This window comes from Odocoileus virginianus, chromosome 11, assembly GCF_023699985.2.
Source record: "Odocoileus virginianus isolate 20LAN1187 ecotype Illinois chromosome 11, Ovbor_1.2, whole genome shotgun sequence".
Lineage (NCBI taxonomy): Eukaryota > Metazoa > Chordata > Mammalia > Artiodactyla > Cervidae > Odocoileus > Odocoileus virginianus.
Genome location: NC_069684.1, coordinates 71,448,965 through 71,472,542, shown reverse-complemented (window position 1 = coordinate 71,472,542; position 23,578 = coordinate 71,448,965). Strand labels below are relative to the sequence as shown.

At 45.4% G+C, this 23,578-nt stretch overlaps 1 protein-coding gene across 20 annotated transcripts in view; it reads left to right on the top strand.

Moving 5' to 3' along the window:
* NFASC (neurofascin) overlaps window positions 1-23,578 on the top strand; it is a 195,377-nt gene that overhangs the window by 49,346 nt on the left and 122,453 nt on the right. Inside the window, exon 1 of one of the 20 annotated variants that reach the window (XM_070474613.1) lies at window positions 23,401-23,424. The exons of the other annotated variants lie outside the window; for them this stretch is intronic. The gene's annotated coding sequence lies outside the window, so the exon portion shown is untranslated. Of the gene's footprint in view, window positions 1-23,400; window positions 23,425-23,578 lie in introns of those variants that run through there. 20 annotated transcript variants of the gene reach the window in all.

The window sequence follows — 23,578 nt, the reverse complement described above, 5'->3', positions numbered from 1 at the left end:
CCCAGCTCACCAACTTGCAGTCCTTTGTTTAACTGGGAGTCAGCCAGACCAGAGGTCAGCCTTTTCCTTGGGAGACCGTCAGAGCTGGCCTGAGGTTGAGGGGGAGCGAGGTCGAGTTCCCAGGGAGCGGGCCAGGGTGTGACCCTGTCTCCTGCATCAGCCCTCCACTGTCTGCAGCCTGGCTGGTGCAGCGGCCTGTGGTTGGCAAGCCTGGTCACAGGCCACAGACCTGAGGGGCTGGAAGGCCGTTTGCAGGCCTTGCAGTGGTGCCCTTGTAGGGATGAGGTGCTTGGGGCCCAGAGAGTTACAGAAGAGCCGTGCCCACACCCAGCTCGGTGCTCTTTGTACTGTCTCCTGTTTAGGACAGGAACCCAGGCGGGTGATGAAATGTGGGCAACAGTACATCAGCACCTCAGTTTTCAGCCTTGTGTCCCACCCGAGGCACTGAGGTTTGCTTTGGGAAGTTAGAATAAATGGATCCTGCTCTGCTGGAGTGACAGCTATTCCCCTCGGACCCCGGACTGTGATGTGGCTCCCTGCCCTGTCAGGCTCCAGGCAGGACGTGTCGGGGTGTCGGGCTTGTGGATGGAGCGGCCTCCGGACGGAAAGGCCGTTGGCCTGCGGAAGGTATCTTTGCTCTGCAATCCCCTCGCCTTTTCTGTCCACAGTTGCCTGTCTGCGTCCTTCTTGTTCTGGGGTCGGTCATGTTGGTGTGTGCGTGCTTAGGTGCTCAGTCCTGTCCGACCTTTTGGACTGTAGCCCACCAGGCTCCTCTGTCCATGGGGTTTTTCAGGCAAGAATACTGGAGTGGGTTGCCATTTCTTCCTCCAGAGGATCTTCCCCACCCAGGGATCAAACCCGAGTCTCCTGTGTCTCTTGCATTGCAGGCAGATTCTTTACCCTCTGAGCTATCAGGGAAGTCCAGTCATCTTGAAAGTGGTTCCTAAGACCACCCCGTGGGCTGTGAAGTCCCTTCTCCCTACGCCCTTAGCCTGGAGAGGGGAGTGTGGGGATTAGGGAAAGGTCAGGTAGAGCCTTTGGGACTGAAATGCCTGAAGCAAAAGGTAAAGTCAGAAGTGTTCTAACCCCTTAACTTGGGATCTTGAGAAATGAGCCATATCAAAGTGCTGAGAGCTCTGCTTTTGGAGTCCAGAGACATAGATTTGCACCCCAGCCTCTCCCCTTGACCTTGAATAGGCTACTTAACCTCCTTGACCTTGAATAGGCTACTAAAGTTTTCTGAGTCTTGGTTTTCTTATCTGAAAAGTAAATTTAATGGCCCCTGGCCCCTTGCACTGTGTGGGGGTTCACTGGGATAATGCATATCAGCAGAGCATTTATCCAGGAGCCCGCAGCTGATGGGCACAGGTGATGAGGTAACTCCGCATCGCCATCAGCACCACTGGGTGGGGTGCCTGTATCATACCCAGTGCCACACTGGACATTGAAAAATAGAATCACGTGTCAGCCACCGGGGACACAGTTGGCTGGGAGGAGAAATGCACATAAGACTAAGGACAGTGCACAAGATACATGGAAATCTAAAATGACGTTTAGACCATGAGGGTGTTGGGGAGAGACCATGAGGGAAGAAGCCTTTTGAGGAGTTAAGGGTGGGATTAGGAAAAAACTTGATATATATTCAAAGTAATACTCTACTTTTAGTATCTCCCTGCCCCTGCAAGTGAACACTTTATAATAACACAGATGGAGCAAGGAGGAAGCCCTCTGGCTGAGGGGCCAGGTAGAAGGTCCAAGTGGCCAAAGCTCTCTAGCCTTACCCTCGCCATGATCTCCCAGGGGCTCATCCATGGGCGCCTCCTTCCCAAAGACCAGAAGGTCTGTGTGGCTAGATAGAGGAGGAATCTTCCACCCTCTTTGCTCTCACTGGACTCTGTGGGATGCTAGAAATATTTTCCAACCCACCGAAGGAGAAAGAATCGACCAGGGCGGGTGCCAAAATATTCAGTAAATTCGAAAGAGTCTTTTGTTTGCTGAAGAAAAAGACTGGGCTGGAGCCTCCTCTTCTGATCTGACATCACAGCCTGGGGGGTTGGGCCTCCCGTTCTGGCCCAGCCCCCACTCCCAGGCTCAGGGTCTTAGCCTGTGCAGGGTTTACTTTAGGGAAGGTCAGTTCTGGTTCCACCTGTTAGTTCCGTCACCTTTGGCACATTCATCAGCCCCTCCGGCCTTAGTGGCTTCACCTGTGAGATGGTGACGGCAGTCCCGCTCCCTTTGAAGGGGGTTTGGGGGGTGGTGATCTTTCGCTCCCCTCCGGCTCTGATGCAGCAGGTGTTGCCCCTTCCCAGATAGGCACTCTGAGATGCCAGACACACGGCTGTCATTGTTTAGAACACGTGAGAGCTGTGCTTTGGATCTGCCTTTGAGCCTGCAGCACAGGTACATTCACGCTTCCTCGGAGATGGGTACTCTTCTTCTTAGAGGGAATCTGATTTGGGGGAGCAGCTTAATCAGGAAAATAAGTATAAGATCAAGCTGAATGGAGATTCTTTTAGTTGCAAACAAGTGAAGCTGATTTCATCCAACTTCTAACTGACTCAGAAATGGATTCCAAATAAAATTTCAGAAATGTTTTGTGCAAAGACTGCATCCTTAGAAAACAGGTGGTAGGCGCTTATTATTTTAAAGACAGAGACTCATGTGGGCATATTAATTCTGATTTTTTTAATGGAGTTTGCTGTTTACATTTACATTTCATGTTTTTAAAAAGTGATTCTCTTCATTCCTGTTCATTTCCTAATGCATTTGTTTTATGTGGCTGGATATTTGTCCTTTTTATTTTATTAAAAATGTGGCTTACTGAGTTCATTATCAATTATAAAAACATAAAATGTTTTATGTCAGTGGTTCTCAAACCTTTTTAGCTTGTTCAAACCCAAGTGGCTGGGCTCATGCACAGAGCTTCTAATTCAGTAAGTTTGGAGTGGGGCTCACTAATTTGCATTTTAATATACTCCCAGGTGAAGCTGTTGCTCCTGGTCTGTATTTTGAGACACCTCCTGAGCTAACTGAAAGGGGCTTTGGTCAGCAAATCCAACCCCATTATTTTACATGTTGGTTAACTGAAGTATAAGAAGAAGTGACTCCTTCACCAAGTGTTATATGATTAGATTAGTAACAAAGCTGGATCTGAAACCCAGGCATTCAATATGCCCAGTCCAGTGCTTTGCAAATTATTATTTCTTGGTTGGAGGCTAGTTAACATGAGTGTAAGTTTTTAAAATTTTGTAAGACCATCCTGGTTTCAAATAATCTGGCCTGTTATCCACTTTCGAACAACTGGCCATGATTTTTATTTCACCACAGTAATAACTGGTGTTTGATTTGCTTTTTAAAAATTTGTGATAAAATAGACACAAGACAAAATTTAAAATTTTGACCATTTTTAAGTGTACTAAGTACACATTGTTACGCTGCCATCACCACCACCATCTACCTCCAGAACATTTTTTATCCTCCCCAACTGAAACTCTGTGCCCATTAAACAACAACTCCCCATTTCTTTGTCCTCCAGCCCCTGATAACCACCATTCTACTTTCTGTCTCTATGAGTTTAACTACTTTAGGTATCTCATGTAAGGGTAATCATCTTAGTATTTGTCTTTGTGTGTCTGGCTTATTTCACTTAGCACAGTGTCTTCAGGGTTCATCCATGTTGAAGCATGTGTCAGAATGTGGTTCCTTTTTAAGGCTGAATAATATTCCATTGTATGTATACACCATATTTTATTCATCCATTCATCCGTTGATGGACACTTAGGTTGCTTCTACCTCTTGGTTATTATGAATAATGCTGCTTTGAACATGGATGTGCAAATATCTCCTCAAGCCTCTGCTTTCAGTTCTTTGGGGTATATACCCAGAAGTGGAATTGCTGGATCACACTTTGAGGTACTTGATTTTCTTTTGATTCTGTGAGCTTGCGGCTAGAAACATGGATCTGCTATTAACAGACTAGTGGGTAAACAGCAGGAACAGTCAGTCCCTGGCTCCTACTCATCTGGTGCTCATGTTGGAAGTGAATTGACTGCTCTGGGGCCTTGTGACAGAGAGACCCTGTTATTTTCAGTTTACTACCAGAGATTGCAAATAGTCTCCTGCGTTTTCTCTCTTCTACTCCTTGACTCTGCTCTGACTTCACTGCCACCAGTCTTCATTCACATTTGCCTCCCTCTTTGTCTTTGAGCATTTATCTGATAGTTTGTATTCCTGTCCATCAAATCTTGCCAGCCCCAAGCACTCCCACTGCATTGCAGAATGACGTCTGGAACCAATGGATCCAACCGCCATTACACTGCACCTTCCGTTTTCTAAATGGAATATGATTGTAATCAGGGAGGCAGCATGCCAGGTGGTGGCATGGGAAGACCTTACATGTAGTAGAGATTAAAAAATACTTGTAGAATTAATGAATGAGTTTGACAAGAGAGCTAGAATGCTATCAGACGGGGTTCCAAAGCTGGGCATTTTGCAAGAAATAACCAATTACTTGGATTGTTTTTTTGCCACCACCCAACTTCCTCTTGTGCTATTCTGCAATTGGAGTGGCCAGTTGGGAAGCCTAGTGCTCTCTGCTTACAAATGGGTATCAGCTTGAGAGTTGAAGAAGGTGTCTTCCTTGGGATCCACTCCTGTCTGGAAGGATCTAGAGCAGCAGCTTTTAGAACTGGCAGAATGTTTGGGGGCTGAAGGGGAAGAAAGAACAGGCCCTAGACTTGCCAGCTCACAGCTCTAACTCAGCGTGCAGAATCCAAATGTCTCTTCAGCTGACTTGGGAGGATGTTGTGAAACTTAACGAAAATTATTGTATTTTTAAGTTTAAGGAAAATTGAGGCTATATAGCATTCTCTTTCTGGTTGGCTTATAAAATTTTTCTATCAATAAAATTAAACCAATAGCATCCAGGTGTAGGACTCCTGAAAGGTGTGGATCACCTTCACTTTCCCACCCTACCCAGGATCAGGCAATCAATCGGCCAGATTACTTGCTTTTCTTCTCCAGTTTTGAATTTTAAAGCAGCAGGATGCCCATTATTGAGGTCATCAGAAATGACTCTTCTGGTCTAGTTCTAGTGCTCCATTATCCAGGTTAACGGAGGGGAACAGTGAAGCAGATGGGGTCGTTAATCCACAGAATCCCTGTGGGCCCAGAATAGCATCATTTTTACTTACTTTGTTTCAGCAGACGATGCTGCCTTTCTGTACAGAGTTCCCTGGTTACAGTTCCCTTTACCCACTTCTCTCCGTCTCTCCGCAGTGGTAAATGTTTTGGCACGTTCCAGGGCATTTTCCCAGGGGCAGTAGTCCGGACATCCACCTCCAAATGTCTGTCATCTTTGTTTCCTTTCAGTCACGTTAGAATGGAGGCTTGTAAGAGTTTCGAGATCCCAGGAACAATTGTGGAAAGTAGATGTACTAGGTGGTCATTGGTGCTCTCTCTGGCTGCTGGGTGCTCTCTCTGGCTGTTCAAGTCTTCTAAGTACAAATTTGTAGACTCCATTAACATCAGTGGCTTGCTCCTAATTGTGACCAGACCCTACCTTATCTCAGTATCAGGCTGCAGCTTAAAAGGTAACTCCCCTCCAGCCACTGACCACCTTCTCCTGTCGAGCTGTAACAGGGTGATCACAGGAGACCAGCAGGCGGGCCCCCTCGGTCTCTGGGAGCTCCCTCGTGTGTCTGCGTAGGGCGCTGCACAGCGCAGAGGCACACGTGGCTGCCTCTCTGGGCGTTAGAGCCGTGGAAGGGTTAGTGCTTTAAGTCCCTCAGCTGCCTCCTTGGTAACACCCGTCTCTTCCTCCATCCGTTCATTCAGATAGTGTTTGCCTGTGCTGGGAGTGGCCTGGGGGCCAGAGCTGTGTGAGACCTGGCGTGTGCCTTCACAGGGCTTCCAGGATGCTTGGGAAAACCAGACTGCTCTGCATGGGACCCTTGGCAGAATGTAGAGGACCCAGCCCTAATCAAGGGAGCAGGTGAAACTCAAGCGCTTGTTCCTAAACCAGGCATAAAATAGTATCAGAAGAAGGGGAGAAGGGAAGTGTTTTAAGCATCCTGAGTAAAAGTACTTAAGAAAAACAGTGTCTGTGTCTTTGGCAAGTGAGGGGCTCTTTTCCAGGAGGGTGGTAGAGGGGAAGACAGTGCATGCATGCTGTCGTGTTTGCCCAGTGCTCTGGCTGTGGGCTGGGCCTTCTCTGGCAAGCAAAGTGGGACGGCAGGGGGTCCTCAGTTGGGAGCCAAAGAAATGTCGATCTCCCTTGAAGCCCCTAGACACAGGTGTTTAACATCATGTTTGAGAGGGGGATCTACCCCCTGGAAGAATCCTGGATGACTTGGCCTCTGGCCAGAGTCCTGAGGACACAGCCTCAGGCAAAGGCGTGTGTGCTCCACCTTTGTCAGGGAGAGCAGCCCCAGACAGAAGTGAAGCAGCGGGTGACTCGGGAAGCGGGCGCGCCAACATGCGGGCGCGTCACTGCTCTGGCCTCTGCTTAGTATCAAGCCCAGCCAGTGGTTCTGTCTTTCAGGCTTGTAAGAGCTGATGCTCCTCAGTGAGTCGGGAACAGAGGATATCCCTTCTTCCATGGGTCAGCGGCTCATCCCACTGGACCTCATTCCCCAGCACTTCTGGGTCATACTTGCCTGGCCTCCCCGAGTAGGCCCTGCCGTGTCTCAGCCCACACGGTCAGTAGGGAGCCCTTGGGCTGGAAGCAGGAGGTGCCGGAAGTGGGCATAAGTCTAGGCACAGCTGGGTGGTGCCCATGTGACGTGGGCAGCTCTGTACAGCTGGTCACTAAAGCAGTGTCTGGGGCTGGAGGGAAAGGCCGAAGGCCCAGGCGACAGATGTGGCTCAGGGGGAGCCAGACCACACACTCGCACACTGTAGTGGACAAGAGGCAAGATAAATTTGCTTTCAATATTGGCAAGAATGTAGAGCATAGAGTGGGGCTCGGGGTGGTGCCAGGAAGGATTGGTTTTCCTTTGCATGAAGATAAAGAGGAAAGATACCCAAGTAAGCAGCAAGAGCTTCCATTCAGTCTGCTGTGGACCAACCTCTGGTCAAAGGAACCTAGTCTCCAAGGAAACCGTTAACCTCTCCAGTCCTGCATGGAGCCTGCGCCTAACCTCACCCAGATAAAAGACTTCTGTGGATTCTTCAGTTAGTACTGAGTGCCAAGGATGTGCCTGGCATCTGTGTAGGCATGTGATACTTCAGTAAGCAATATACAAGCATTAAAGGGGGTTCAGGGTTGGCAAAACTGAAACATTTTGAATAAACTGAATCTCTGACACTGACTATCCATTTGCACATTTTCTTTTACTAGGTTACATTCATACTTCTTGAATAGTTAACCCCTTCCTCCCTTGAACTCTCAAAACCTTCATTTCTTTAGTAAAGATAGCAACATTATCTACTGCTGTATCAGTTTTTTACTGCTTCATAACAAGCCACCCCCAAAATTTAAGGGCTTAAAACAACCACCATATCATTTATTCACAATTCTCTGGTCAATAATTTAAGCATAGTGTGGTCCGCACATTCTTCTGATGGCCATGCCTGGAGTCACTCATGTGGTTGAACTCACCAGGTGGCCCAAAGGGATGGTGTAAGAGAGCCTTGCACATCGGGCATGCGCTGCTACCAGCTGCCTGGTTGAGGGCTATGCTGTCCTCTATGGTAGCAACTAGCCATGTATGGCTATTGAAATGTGACTGGCTCAAGTTAAGATGTGCTGTAAACATAGAATACACTGCAGTTTGAAGACTTAGCAACTATATCTAACATAATATATTTCATTAATAATTGTGATATATTAATTTTGTGTTTTTTAAATGTTGAGTTATAAGCCAGCTTTTTCCTTTTTCTTCACTCTCTTCTTTCACCTTCATCAAGAGGCTCTTTAGTTCCTCTTTACTTTCTGCCATAGGGTGGTGTCATCTCCATATCTGAAGCTATTGATATTTCTCCCTGCAATCTTGATTCCAGCTTGTGGCTTCATCCAGCCTGGCATTTCTCATGATAGAAGTTAAATAAGCAGAGTGACAATATACAGCCTTGATGTACTCCTTTCCCAATTTTGAACTAGTCCATTGTTCCATGTCTGGTTCTAACTGTTGCTTCTTGACCTGCATGCAGGTTTCCTAGGATATAGATAAGGTGGTCTGTTATTCCCATCTCTTTAAGAATTTTCCACAGTTTGTTGTGACCCACACAGTCAAAGGCTTTAGTGTAGTCAATGAAGCAGAAGTAGATGTTTTTCTGGAATTGTGTTGCTTTCTCTATGATCCAAAGGATGTTGTCAATTTGATCTCTGGTTCCTCTGCTTTTTCTAAATCCAGCTTGAACATCTGGAAGTTCTCAGTTCACGTGCTCCAAGCCTGGCTTGGAGAATTTTGAGCATTACTTTGCTAGCATGTGAGATGAGTGCAGTTCTGAGCATTCTTTGGCATTGCCCTTCTTTGGGACTGGAATGAAAACTGACCTTTTCCAGTCCTGTGGCCTGCTGAGTTCTCCAAATTTGCTGGCATATTGAGTGCAGCACTTTCACAGCATCATCTTTTAGGATTTGAAATAGCTCAGCTGAAATTCCATCATTTCCACTAGCTTTATTCATAGTGATGCTTTCTAAGGCCCACTTGACTTCACATTCCAGAATGTCTGGCTCTAGGTGAGTGACCACACCATCATGGTTATCTGGGTCATGAAGATCTTTTTTGTATAGTTCTGTGTATTCTTGCCACCTCTTTTAATACCTTCTGCTTCTGTTAGGTTCATACCATTTCTGTCCTTTCTTGTGCCCATTTTTGCGTGAAATGTTCCCTTGATATCTCTAATTTTCTTGAAGAGATCTCTATCTTTCCCATTCTATTGTTTTCCTCTATTTCTTTGGATTGTTCAGTTAGGAAGGCTTTCTTATCTCTCCTTGCTGTCCCCTGGAACTCTACATTCAGATGGGTGTGTCTTTCCTTTTTTCCTTTGCCTTTCCCTTCTCTTCTTTTCTCAGTTATTTGTAAGGCCTCCTCAGACAACCATTTTGCCTTTTTGCGTTTTTTTTTCTTGGGGATGGTCTTTATCACTGCCTCCTGTAAAGTGTTATGAACCTCTGTCCATGGTTCTTCAGGCACTCTATCAGATCTAATCCCTCAAATCTAGTTGTTACTTTCACTGTATAATAGTAAGTGATTTGATTTAGGTCATACCTGAATGGCCTAGTGGTTTTCCCTACTTTCTTCAATTTAAGTCTGAATTTGGCAATAAGGACTTGATGATCTGAGCCACAGTTAGCTCCTGTTCTTGCTTTTGCTGACTGTATAGAGCTTCTGCATCTTCACACTCAACATTCAGAAAATTAACATCTTGGCATCCAGTCCCATCACTTCATAGCAAATAGATGGGGAAACAATGGAAATGGTGAGAGACTTTCTTTTCTTGGGGTCCAAAATCACTGCAGCTGGTGACTGCAGCCATGAAATTAAAAGGTGCTTGCTCCTTGGAAGAAAAACTATGACAAACCTAGACAGCATGTTAAAGAAGCATGTAAAGAAGGCTGACTGAGCACTAAAGAATTGATGTTTTTGAACTGTGGTGTTGGAGAAGACTCTTGAGAGTCCCTTGGACAGCAAGGAAATCAAACCAGTCAATCCTAAAGGAAGTCAACCCTGATGCTGAAGCTGAAGCTCAAGTACTTTGGCCATCTAATGCGAAGTGCTGACTCATTAGAAAAGACCCTGATGCTGGGAAAGATTGAGGGCAGGAGGAGAAGGGGATGACAGAGGACGAGATGGTTGGATGGCATCATTGACTCAATGGACCTGAGTTTGAACAAGCTCTGGGAGATGGTGAAGGCCAGGGAAGCCCGGTTCAGTCCGTGGGTTTGCAAAGAGTTAGACACGACTGGGTGACTGAACAACAACAATTATGTGTTGAAATGATAATTTGTAATATTGGATTAAATAAAATGTTAATTCCACTTGTTTCTATTTATCAGTTTTAGTATTTTAATATTACTATTAGAAAATTTTTAACTATATATGTGGCTTATATTTCACTGGACAGCATTATACTATATGAATGAAATCTATAGTTGTGTTACAAATGAAACTATGATTTCACAGTTTATACATATAAATCATGAAATAGATAAGTGGTCCTACCTTTCACCTCTGTCCCATACATTTCACTTCTGATACAAGGATCCAGAGTTGTTTAAGGTTGGGGAGCTTGGGCTAGCATGCAGAGTCTTGCTTTGTAACACCTCTGTTTGAAGGAAGGAGGCAAAGGCCCAGAGGGTTAACTGGCTTGGTGAGAGCTAGAGCCTAGGACTGCTGTAGTCCAGGCCTGGGCTGTGCTGCTCAGGGCCCTCACTGACGTGGTGACGAATACCCGGCTTCTCCGTGGACTGTCTGCTTCTCCAGCTTCAGTGCTTTCCTCCTTCTGGACACCTCCATGCCCTTCCCCACCCCCCATTACACCCATGCCTTCATGCCACAGACAGCCCAACTCAATTGCAAGCAGCAGAAGCAGACACAGCAGCTCAGAGTCCTGTAGTTTGGCATTCTGCTGTGGTCAGTGGATGTCCACTCATGTTGCTGGACCACATGGGACAATATGGGGAGCAGTCATCAAACCAGCGTGGTCCTCAAACCAACCTGGAGCAAAGGACGAAAAGCAGACGCTGATTAGTGACAGTCGTTGAGCTTGACCGAGCCTCCACGCAGTCTGTTGACCCAAATGCTCTGGGTCCTAAGGGAGCCTGCACCTTCTGTGGCCACCACAGAGCAGAGCTGCACCGTTTACCTGCTGCAACTCAGAGATAAATACTACCAGACAGTAGGAAAACAGGCATCAGCGTTTACAGTGATCTTGTTGAGACTTGAACTAAAGCACAGCAGGAAGCATGAATAGTAAGGGACAGAGCAATTAGGTACTTTGGAGCCAAAATTGATAGAAATTGATCGTGGAAGACTTAGTGAAAGAGAGGGCTTCCCTTGTGGCTCAGCTGGTAAAGAATCCACCTGCAATGTGGGAGACCTGGGTTCGATCCCTGAGAAGGGAAAGGCTACCCACTCCAGTGTTCTGGCCTGGAGAATTCCATGGACTGTATAGCCTATGGGGTCTCAAAGAGCTGGACATGACTGAACAACTTTCACTTTTCACCTTAGAGAAAGAGAAGAGTCTGGTTCTCAAGTCTAGGTAGGTGGATAATGGTGTCATTCACTGATGATGTGACTATAAGGAAAAGGAAGAGGTTTGGTAGAGAAGGTCATATGTCTTGTTTAATGATGTTGTTTATAAGGTACCTATAGGAGACCCAAGTGGAGATGGTCAGTAAACAACTGTAAATATGAATTTACTTGTGGGAGAGAAGGAAGGACAGGAGAAATTCATTGGGAATCTTACCAAGTAGGAGATGATTAAAACCGTTGCAGAGACAGGATTCCACAGAGCAGTGCTGTGTAAACTAAGAAGATGCTGGTTGGGAGTGAGACCCTGGGAAATAGCCATGTTTAGGGAAGGTAAACAGAACCTTCAGAGTAGGGCAAAAAGTGACCTAGTAGCAGGATCTTGTACTTAATCTATAATTGCTGAAGAAAAGGAAAAAGATACCTGGAACATAGTGGGCCATGTATTCAGCACTTTATTCCCCCCAAAGCTTTGTACACAGAACCTGAAGGTGAAAATGAAGTTGCTCAGTCGTGTCCGACTCTTTGTGACCCCATAGACTGTAGCCTACCAGGCTCCTCCATCCATGGAATTTTCCAGGCAAGAACACTGGAGTGGGTTGCCATTTCCTTCTCCAGGGATCTTCCTTCCCCAGGGATCGAACCCTGGTCTCGTGCATTGCAGGCAGAGGCTTTACCGTCTGAGCCACCAGGGAATTCCTTGTACACAGAAGACACCTAATAATATTTGTTGAATTCAATTAAGTTTCATGGTATCATACTGCACTTGCTTGAACTGAGCTGAGTTTACTACTTCCTGGGCTGCTCTAGCTATTTTAGACTTTTCCCCTGCTCTGTTCAGCTTCTCCCCTTTCCCTCCTCTTGTTCACTCAGTCCAGTGTACAGCAAGAACTTTGCTTCCCAATTAAACATTTCAGGGTCTTGGTAAAAGCTGTTAACACATTACCTCACCAGTTACCATTTGCCAGCCTTCAGATGACTGAACAGAATAACCAGAAACAGAGGCTTAAGTGAAAGGACACTTAATTACCCCTCAAAATAAGCCTCAGGTTTGGGGCAGGACTTATAGAGGACTCAGCCTTTGTTGGAAAAGGCAGTGGCACCCCACTCCAGTACTCATGCCTGGAAAATCCCATGGATGGAGGAGCCTGGTGGGCTGCGGTCCATGGGGTCGCTGAGTCAGACACGACTAAGCAACTTCACTTTCACTTTTCACTCTCATGCATTGGAGAAGGAAATGGCAGCCCACTCCAGTGTTCTTGCCTGGAGAATCCCAGGGACGGGGGGGCCTGGTGGGCTGCCGTCTACGGGGTCGCACAGAGTCGGAGACGACGGAAGTGACTCAGCAGCAGCAGCAGCAGCTTTTGTTGTCTTTCCTCCTTGGTGTCTGAAGTTTGTTGATCCTTAGTCGCCAGGTTTAGTGCCTCATGATTATGGGATGGTTGCCATACTTCCAAGCATCATATCCTAAAATAGTCAAGTTCTTGGAAGGAATAAAATGTCATGCCTCTGCTTTATCTTTGACAGAGATGAAAATCTTTGTCAGAAGTTTCCCTAGCCAGTTTCCTCTTATGTCTCATTGGCCAACTCGGCCATTTCTAAACCAAGCACGGGCAAAGGGAGATGGTACCTCTGTGCTGATACCATCAGCCAAATCATTTAGCCAAATCATGGCTCATACCTTGGAGCAAAAGAACGATCCACCTTCCCTGAGCCTGGCAATACCAGAAGAAAAAAAAAAAATGGGATCCTAAAAACCAGGGAAGAAGGAGGGATGATTTCTGGATGAGAAATCAATGGTGTCTTCCGCACCTGTATTCTTGGCCCTTGCAATTTAGGCTTGAAAACATTCAATCCAACATTTATTAAGGGGCTACTATGTAGCAAAACAGTTATTTCACCTATTTCACCACTGAGGCAGGTGACAGGTCAAAATTTAAAATACTGAGTAGATCCTTCTGCCTACCACCCTTCGTTGGCCTCTGTTATTCCCGGGAGTCTTTACTTGGGATAAAGTCTTTGCTTGGGATACTGAATCGGCCGCCTGGTCCTGCTCAGTTCTAAGTCAGCGTTACAGCCAAGCCCCTCCCATCTTGGTTGGCGCAACCAGCCCTGACTTTGCAAACCCTGCATCCCTATCCCAGTCGCTCTCTCCCACCTCACGCCTCGCGTTGCTCCGTTCTTGATGAGTCACCCGCTCACCCCTGCTTCTGTTCTGATGCAAGCACACCTCCTGACTTCGAACATTCCAGTGAGTCCATCGCCTGTTCATGCAGTCTCTAGCCTGACAGGAGGATCGCCACCGAGCCAATAACAGTGTTGTCTATGTAGGAGAGACTTGAGAGGTGTTAAGGGGTTTGTCAACTTCATCTGTATTACATCTCTTACTGCAAGAATGTATTGTGTTACTTGAAGAATTTAAAAAGAAAAAACCTCCAGCCTAGCTTTCAAAGCTTCCCACATTCTGTCCAGCCCCTCTCCCATTGTGCTTCTGCGTGAACTTCTCTCTCCATTCAAACTGGCATCCTTCCTGCCTTCAAGACCAGCCTTGAATCATTCACTCTACAATCACAGCCCGGTATCAAATGATGCATGCACTCCCTGCCTGACTGACTTCCTACCCCTTCTTTAAGCTTCCAAGAACTAGACTGTCTGATGATTTGCCCATCAGCACCCATGCCACCTCCTTGGCATCTGCCAGTCCTCCCCGTGAGTCTCCCCAACCCCTTCCTCCTCTGAACTCTGACGCTCTTTTGCTGTGGTATACCTCAGTGTTCAGACACATCTGCCCTTGGTGTCACTGACCTCAGCTGTTTGTTCATGTTGTTGTTCAGTCGCCAAGTCCTGTCTGACTCTGCGATCACACAGACTGCACTACACCAGGCTTCCCTGTCCTTCAGTGTCTCCCAGAGTTTGCTCAAATTCATGTCCATTGAGTCAGTGATGCCGTCTAACCATCTCATCCTCTGTCGTCCCCTTTTCCTCTTGCCCTCAGTCTTTCCCAGCATCAGGATTTTTCCCAAAGAGTCAGCTCTTCATGCCAGGTGGCCAGGGTATGGGAGCTTCAGTTTCAGCTTCAGTCCTTCCAGTGAATTTTCACAGTTAATTTTCTTTATGATTGACTGGCTTGATCGCCTTGCTGTCCAAGGGACTCTAAAGTCTTCTCTAGCACCACAGTTCGAAAGCATCAATTCTTCAGCTCTCAGCCTTCTTTACAGTCCAACTCCACATCTGTACATGACTACTGGAAAAACCATAGCCTTGACTAGATGGACTTTTGTCAGCAAAATGATGTCTCTGCTTTTGAATATCCTGGCTAGGTTTGTCATAACTTTTCTTCCAAGGAGCACGCATCTTTCAGTTTCATGGCTGCAGTCACTGTCCGCAGTGATTTTGGTGCTCAAGAAAATAAAATCTGTCACTGCTTCCACTTTTTTCCCTTCTATTTGCCATTAAGTGATGGCACCAGATGCCATGATCTTAGTTTTTGAATGTTGAAGGTTTTTGGTAATTTTAAACTTTTTATTTTGTATTGGAGTGTAGCTGACTACTATGTGGTAGTTTCAGGTGAACAGTGAAGGGACTCTGTATCCATTGAATGTTGAGTTTTAAGCCAGCTTTTTCACTTCCCTCTTTCACCGTCATCAAGTCCTCTTTACTTACTGCCAGTGGTATCATCTACATATCTGAGGTTATTGATATTTCTCCCAGCAATCTTGATTCCAGCTTGTGATTCATCAAGCCTGGCATCTCACATGATGTACTATGCATATAAGTTAAATAAATAGGGTGACAATATATAGCCTTGATGTACTCCCTTCCCAGCTTTGAACCAGTTCATTGTTCCATGTCTGGTTCAAACTGTTGCTTCTTGACCTGCATACAGGTTTCTTAGGACATAGATAAGGTAGTCTGGTATTTCCATCTCTTTATGAATTTTCCAGTTTGTTGTGATGTACACAGAGACTTTAATGTGGTCAATGAAGCAGAAGTAGATGTTTTTCTGGAATTTCCTTGTTTTCTCTATGATCCAATGAATGTTAGTAATTTGATCTCTGATTCTTCTGCTTTTTCTAAACCCAGTTTGTACATCAGGAAGTTCTCAGTTCACATACTGCTGAAACCTAGCTTGAAGGGTTTTGATCATAACCTTACTAGCGTGCAAAATGAGCACAGTTGTCCAGTACTTTGAATGTTCTTTGGCACTGTCCTTCCTTGGGATTGGATGACCTTTTTCAGTCCTGCGGCCATGCTGAGGTTTCCACATTTGCAGACATACTGACTGCATCACTTTATTAGGATCATCTCTTGGTATTTTAAGTATCTCAGCTGGGATTCCATCACCTCTGTTAACTTTGTTCACAGTGATGCTTCCTAAGGCCCACTTGACTTCACACTTCGGGATGTCTGGCTCTAGGTGAGTAATCACGCCATCGTGGTTATTCCAGTCATTAAGATCTTTTTTGTATGGTTCTGTGTATTCTTTCCACTTCTTCTTAATCTCTTCTGCTTCTGTTAAGTCCTTACCATTTCTGTCCTTTATCATGAAATATTCCCTTGATAGCTCCAATTTTCTTAATGAGATCTCTAGTCTTTCCCATTCTATTGTTTTCCTCTACTTCTTTGCATTGTTCATTGAAAAAGGCCTTCTTATCCCTCCTAGCTGTTCTGTGAAACTCTGTGTTCATTTGGGTATATCTTTCCCTTTCTCTGTTGCTTTTTGCTTCTCTTGTTTCCTCAGCTCTTTGCAAAGCCTCCTCAGACAACCACTTTGCCTTCTTACATTTCTTTTTCTTGGGGATAGTTTTGGTCAGTGCCTCCTATATAACGTTGTGAACCTCTGTCCATAGTTTTTCAGGCACTCTGTCTACCAAAGATCTAATCTCTTGAATCTATTCATCATCTCTACTGTACCAGAGATCAAATTGTGAACATCTGTTGAATCATGGAAAAGGCAAGAGAATTCCAGAAAGACATCTACTTCTGCTTCATTGACTACACTAAAGCCTTTGACTAAGTGGATCACAAACTGGAAAATTCTTAAAGAGATGAGAATACCAGATCATCTTACCTGTCTTCTGAGAAACATGTATGCAGGTCAAGAAGCAGCAGGTAGAACTGAACATGAAACAATGGACTGGTTCAAAATTAGGAAAGGAGTACATCAAGGCTGTATATTGTCACCCTGCTTATTTAACTTCAATGCAGAGTACATCATGGGAAATGCCAGGCTAGATGAATCACAAGCTGGGATAAAGATTGCTGGGAGAAATATCTATAACCTTAGATATGCAGATGACACCACCCTTATGGCAAAAAGCAAAGAGGAACTGAAGAGCCTCTTGATGAAGGTGAAAGAGGAGAGTGAAAAAGCTGGCTTAAAATTCAGCATTCAAAAAACTAAGATCAATATTACTCAGCCATAAAAAGACATGCATTTGAGTCAGTTCTGATGAGGTGGATGAACCTAGAACCTGTTATACAGAGTGAAGTGAGTCAGAAAGGGAAAGATAAATATCATATGCTAGCACATATATGTGGAGTCTAGAAAAATGGTACTGAAGAATTTATTTACAGGGCAGCAGTGAAGAAACAGACATAGAGAACAGACTCATGGACATGGAGAGAGGAGAGGAGAGGGTGAGATGTATGGAAGCAGTAACATGGAAACTTACATTACCATGTATAAAATAGATAGCCAATGGGAATTTTCTGTATGGCTCAGGAAACTCAAACAGGGGCTCTGTGTCAACCTAGAGGGGTGGCATTGGGAGGGAGATGGGAGGGGAGGGTCAAAAGGGTGGGGATGTATACCTATGGCTGATTCATATTGAGGTTTGACAGAAAACAGCAAAATTCTGTAAATCTGTAATCTATAATCCTTCAATTAAAAAAAAAAAACTAAGATCATGACATCCAGTGCCATCACTTCATGGCAAATAGAAGGGGAAAAAGTAGAAGTGACAGATTTTATTTTCTTGAGCTCCAAAATCACTGCAGACAGTGACTGCAGCCATGGAACTGAAAGATGCTCACTCCTTTGAAGAAAAGCTGTGACAAACCTAGACAGCACGTTAAAAAGTAGAGACATTACTTTGCCGACAAAGGTCCATGCAGGCAAAGCTGTGGTTTTTCTAGTAGTCATGTATGAATGTGAGAGTTGAACCATAAAGAAGGCTGAATGCTGAAGAAGTGATGCTTTTGAGCTGTGGTGTTGGAGAAGACTCTTGAGAGTCCCTTAGACTGCAAAGAGATCAAACCAGTCCATCCTAAAGGAAATCAATCCTGAATATTTATTAGAAGGATTGTTATTGAAGATGAAGTTTGGCTACCTGATGCGAAGAGCCAACTCATTAGAAAAGACCCTGATGCTGGGAAAGATTGAAGAAAGGAGGATAAGGGGACAACAGAGGACAGATGGTTGGATGGCATCACTGACTCAGTGGACATGAATTTGAGCAAGCTCTGGAAGATGGTGAAGGACAGGGAAGCCTGGCATGCTGCAGTCCATGGGGTCGCAAGGAGTCAGACACAACTTAGTGATTGAACAACAACAACTGTATAAGGGTTTTGATTTAGGTCATATCTGAATGGCCTAGTGGTTTTCCCTGTTTTCTTCAATTTAAACCTGAATTTTACCATAAGGAGCTGATGATCTAAGCCACAATCAGCTCCGGGTCTTGTTTTTGCTGACTGTACAGAGCTTCTCCATCTTCAGCTGCAAAGAATATAATCAGTGTGATTTTGATATTGACCATCTGGTGATGTCCGTGTATAGATATAGAGCTGTCACTTGTGTTGTTGGGAAAGGGTGTTTTCTGTGACCAGTGTGTTCTAATGACAAAACCCTGTTAGCCCTGCTTCATTTTGTACTCCAAGGCCAAACTTGCCTGTTATTCCAGGTATCTCTTGACTTTCTGCTTTTGTGTTCCAGTCCCCTATGATGAAAAGGATGTCTTTTTTTGGTGTTAGTTCTGGAAGGTCTTGTAGGTCTTCATAGAATGGGTCAACTTCAGCTTCTTTGACATTAGTGGTTGGGGCATAGACTTGGATTACTGTGATGTTGAATGGTTTGACTTGAAAACAAACAGATCTTTCTGTCATTTTTGAGATTGCACCCAAGTATTGCATTTTGGACTCTTGTTGACTATGAGGTCTACTCCATTTCTTCTAAGGGATTCTTGCCCACAGTAGTGGATATAATGGTCATCTGAATTAAATTCACCCGTTCTTGTCCATTTTCGTTCTCTGATTCCTAAGATGTCAGTGTTCGCTCTTGCCATCTCCTACTTGACCATGTCCAATTACTTTGATTCTTGGACCTAACATTCCAGGTTCCTATGCAATATTGTTCTTTACAGCATTGGACTTTGCTTTCTCCACTAGATACCGCCACATCCCGGTGTCATTTCTGCTTTGGCCCAGCCGCTTCATTCTCACTGTAGCTATTAGTAATTGCACTCTGCTCTTCCCCAGTGGCATGTTGGACACCTTCTGACCTGGGGGGTCTCATCTTCTGGTGTCATATCTTTTTGCCTTTTCATGCTGTTCGTGGGATCCTTATGGTGAGAGTACTGGAGTGATTTGCCATTCCCTCCTCCAGTGACCACGTTTTGTCAGAACTCTCTACTATGACCTGTCCATCCTGAGTGGCCCTACACGGCAAGACTCATAGCTTTGTTGAGTTACCCAAGCCCCTCTGCAACGACAAGGCTGTGATCCATGAAGGGGTACTTTGGGGACTCACTCATAGATCATCCAATCTCACTGCCTTTGTTTATTCACATTCTGATTTTAGCTGATAACACTGAATGTGGCAGGAGTGACTGAAGCAGGGTTTCACCTGACAAAAGTGAACTTTAAGATGTGTTCTCCAGAAATGCCTTGCTAGTGAAGTGGAGCACCTGAACTGTTCATTCAGCTTTTAGATATTTACTTCATGGTAATGTCTCAGATGATGTAGACTTGATGCATTTCTTACATGCCACATTGTTATTACTATTCTTATTTATCTCATCCCCGCTAACAAGATTGTAAGTATGGTCAATGTCCTATTTTATTTATTTCTATTTACCTCCCAAAGTATCTTTCCTAGTAAATATTTGTTGATTTCAATCTTATTTCCTTACAGCATTTTGTTCATATGAGGAAAATGCAAATCAGCACTCAAGACTATCTCCTTTTTTAATACTGAAGACCCCACATTTGAACTTGAGGGCTGATGCTTCCAACTCCCTTTGTTTAAGAAAGTGGCTCCCTCTAGCCCTAGATTCATCTACTTGGAGGCACAGAGTCTTTCAGCAGCTTCTCCAGGTTTCTACTTTCCTCCCTAATCTGTAGGCAGTTGAGAATGAAGGGAATTGGTTCTGCCAGTGGGTTAGCTTGCCTGGAGATGGCCTGATCCATGGTTTCCTTACAGGTCTGCCTACTCTCTGGCCCGAAGGAGACAGCATGGATTTGGCCAGAAGGAACAAAATGGAAGCCGGGGAGCCAGAGTGTGGTGATCAGAAAGGCTGAATGCAGAGAAATGAGGTTCGCTGCCTGAAGTCACTGTGAAATTGGTGGGAAGGGTAGCATTGTAGCCTCCGCCTGTGGCTGATGCTTGCTGGGTTTAGTCATTGTATTCTGAGTAGCATTTAGGCTGGCATTTAGACAGGCCTAGAATGTGAATTCTTGCAGGGGAGGCAGCCAACACAATCCTGCTTTGTTCCGGTTCTTTGAGGACTAAGGAAATAATTTCAAAAACAATACTCTCCTTCCTGGGCTGTCACTTGTTTGTTTGCTCTGAGGATTTCTCAGTAACTCTTTGGTCTCTGTTGTGTGTTTTTAAACTGTATGCTCCTAACCACAAGCAGAAATTGGTAGAAGGGAGGGTTTGGGTTTATATGAATGTCTGGGAACGTATTAATTGTGACATTTGATGTATGTTGGACACTCACAAAGGGCCCTGGATCAGAGCCTCTCATTCACTTGTTCCTTTAGGCATCCATTCAACAAACACATTCCAGGCCTTGGTTTTGTGCCCAGGACCATCCTAAGGACTATTTGGGTTGGGAGAGAAGTCAAAGACATGAAGTTGTAGTGAGCGTATAATCATAATATTATTAATAATGATTGGTACCATTTATTGAATCTCTTTTTCTCTGACCAGAAACCAGGCTAGATATCACAGATATTGCTCAGTTTAATCAGCCGGCATTTCTGGAGTGCTTCTGGTCTAAGCACTGTGCCTGGGCCTGGGGTACAGAGCTTGGTCTAGCAGGAAGACAGATGTCATTAAACAAATGACTACAGGTGTGCAAGAGTACTTTGTCACTCTCAAGGGTGCGCCTCCCAGCAGCATTCAGACCACCTGCATGCAGCTTGTTATAAATAACGAATGTAGGGTCCCACCCAGACACACTGTATTTTAGTAAGATCACTGGGTGAATCAGTCATGTGTACACTGAAGTTTGGGAAGCACTGGCCAGCAGACTGGGATTAACTTGGTCTAAAGTAAAAGATGAAGGACGGCCTCTCCCAAGCAGAGACCTTTAAACTGTGACGTCATGAGAATCCAGCAGGAAAGGTAACAGGTGAGGCTAGGGTGGAAAGAGCCTCGGGCAGCTGGAACAGCCTGTGAGCACGTGGGGCTGTGAAGTCCAGTGTGGTCGCAGAGCAGAGGGCTAGGCGGGAGCCAGGGGGGGAAGGCCTGGTAAGAGATTTAGATCAGTGAGAATGGATTGAAGAGGTGCTGTCCCCAGTGTATCAGCAAGGCAACCAAAGCTCAGATAGATTGAGTGAGTGGCCGACATTCACACAGTAATTCACTGGTAAACTAATAAAAGCTGTGGTGTGTGTCCAGGTCTCTAATTCTAAAGCCCATTTTATGAATCACTGCATAATTTTGTCCTCTCAGGTCACTAATAAGACAAAAATATATGCACAATATAATTTTTAATACATCTTTGTATAACTTAGGATTTAAAGACTCTTATGATGGCTTAAATAAAACAAGATGATTAAATTTGGAATAAAATAATAAAATCCATGAGCTGAGGGGAGATAGAAATTCCATCTGAGCACAGATTTTTCCCCCTAAGTTTCTTAGGAGATGCAGAATAAAAGGAGACACTGTACGTTTAGTCACTCAGTCGTGTCCAACTCTTTGCAACCCCGTGGACTGTAGCAAACTGGGCTCCTCTGTCCATGGGATTCTCCAGGTCAGAATATTGGAATGGGTAGCCATACCCTTCTCCAGGGGATCTTCCCGGCCCAGGGATCGAACCTGCGTCTCCTGCATTGTAGGTGGATTCTTTACCATCTGAGCCACCATGAAAGCCATGTAAGTTGTACAGCTAACCCATATCGTCTGAAAAACCTGAAGTAGACCTCTTCCTCAGAAAGCACCTGTTTTTTTTCCTGTCATTAGACTGTAAGAGGAAGTGTGAAACTATTAATTGCAAGGCAAAGCGTTCTGTGGCTAAACTAGGGTTGTGCTGCTAGGCTGAGAGAGCCCTTCCTTTCTGTCTGCTCCCAGGGTGGGTAGCAGGACTCATGGGGCCGGGATGTAGAAGGGAGAGACCGGGAGTGAGCAGAGAGATCAAGCAGGTCAGTTGCTCCACATCTCAGTCCAGAGAGGTGAGGCTGGGGCATCGAGGATGAGCTGAGTGCCTGATCCTCTCCCAAGAGTCTGGTCTTCTCCCAGGTCCCCTCGTGTGCTTCATGGATCTCTGAGAGGTCAGATTGCAGGGGAGAAGATAACACAGTCCCCCGTCCTTGGTGTTGGGGAGGTTAAAAGAGGAGACCGGAGTCCTGGGGTTCAGGGCACTCTAAAGGTATTGGGAAATATGACCTTTAATCTTGGGTAGCTTCCAATCTAATGGGAGAGACACAGCCCCTGCCTGCAGACAGCTCCCTGTGTGATGGGGGAGGCACAGTTCATGAAATCCAGACTGAAGGGGAGGGAAGACCTACCCGAGGGAGCCCCTAGGCTGATGGGAGAGAGAGAAAGCCTGGATGTAGCAGAATAAATAAGAGCACAGTGACCAGAGTTACCAAAGCCATATAAAAAGGTCACATTACTTAGGTCTCCATGCTGCCACCCAAGGACTTTGAAATGTCCGCTGCTTCTTGCCTTCTCCTGGCTGCTGCAAAAGCAGCAAGTGCTCATCATGCCTGCAAAATGGGAAGCTGGTGAGGTCAGTCGTTTCCGAGATTGTGCCCATCTTAGCTGAGCCAGTCTCCTCTGCCTGTGGCTTGTTTTAGGGGCCTCCTATGGCCCTGGCAAGATGGAGGGAGACAGGTAACTGGCAGCACTCAGGCTGTCTTTCCCCTCCCCTCATCCAAACCCCATCTTGGCTCATAACTCACACTCCACTGCGTGGGCCAGGCTCGTGGAGTGGGTAGTCAGCCAGCTCCTGCCTTTGGAGAACAGCTGTGCCTCTAGCCGATGCTCTAGAGTGCTGTCTGGCATACAGTGTGTTTGTCTGGCCATTCTTGGCGAAATGGAATCCTTCTGTCTCCCTGCCCTTCCTCCCCAGCACCTCCCCTGGAGCCTCTGACTGCCGATGTCAGGAAAGAGAGAAAGAAAACTTGACGTCTACTACAGGCAAAGTTGAATTAATCAGGAAGTTCTTGTTTTTGTCCCAGAAATGACTTAATGTCACCTTGAGCAAATTGAGAGTTGGGCTATAAAGAAAGCTGAGCGCTGAAGAATTGATGCTTTTGAACTATGATGTTGGAGAAGACTCTTGAGAGTCCCTTGGACTGCAAGGAGATCCTACCAGTCCATCCTAAAGGAAATCAGTCCTGGGTGTTCATTGGAAGGACTGATGTTGAAACTGAAACTCTAATATTTTGGCCACCTGATGCCTAGAGCTGACTCATTTGAAAAGACCCTGATGCTGGGAAAGATTGAGGGCGGGAGGAGAAGGGGACGACAGGGAATGAGATGGTTGGATGGCATCACTGACTCAATGGACATGGGTTTGGGTAGACTCTGGCAGTTGGTGATGGACAGGAAGGCCTGGCATGCTGTGGTTCATGGGGTCACAAAGAATCAGACACAACTGAGCAACTGAACTGAGCAAACTATCCTTCATTCCATTGCTCTGTTACCAGGGCCACTGTTTTCCCGTCAGTATTAAACTAAGGAAGCATGGTGGACAGGAAAGACCATGTGATGTGAAATCATGGGTGTCAGATTCAATTGCTGGCTCTCCTGCTTCTAACTGTATGACCTTGGGTAAGACAAATCTTTTTTCCCTCGGATAAAGGATTTTTAACAATCATTTGAGCTTTAATGTCTATCATACAAGGAGGTTGTGAGGATTGGTTATAGTGAAAATGCTGAAACACTTGGACAAGTTTAAAGCATTTAAAAGCCAGTGTTCTTTGTT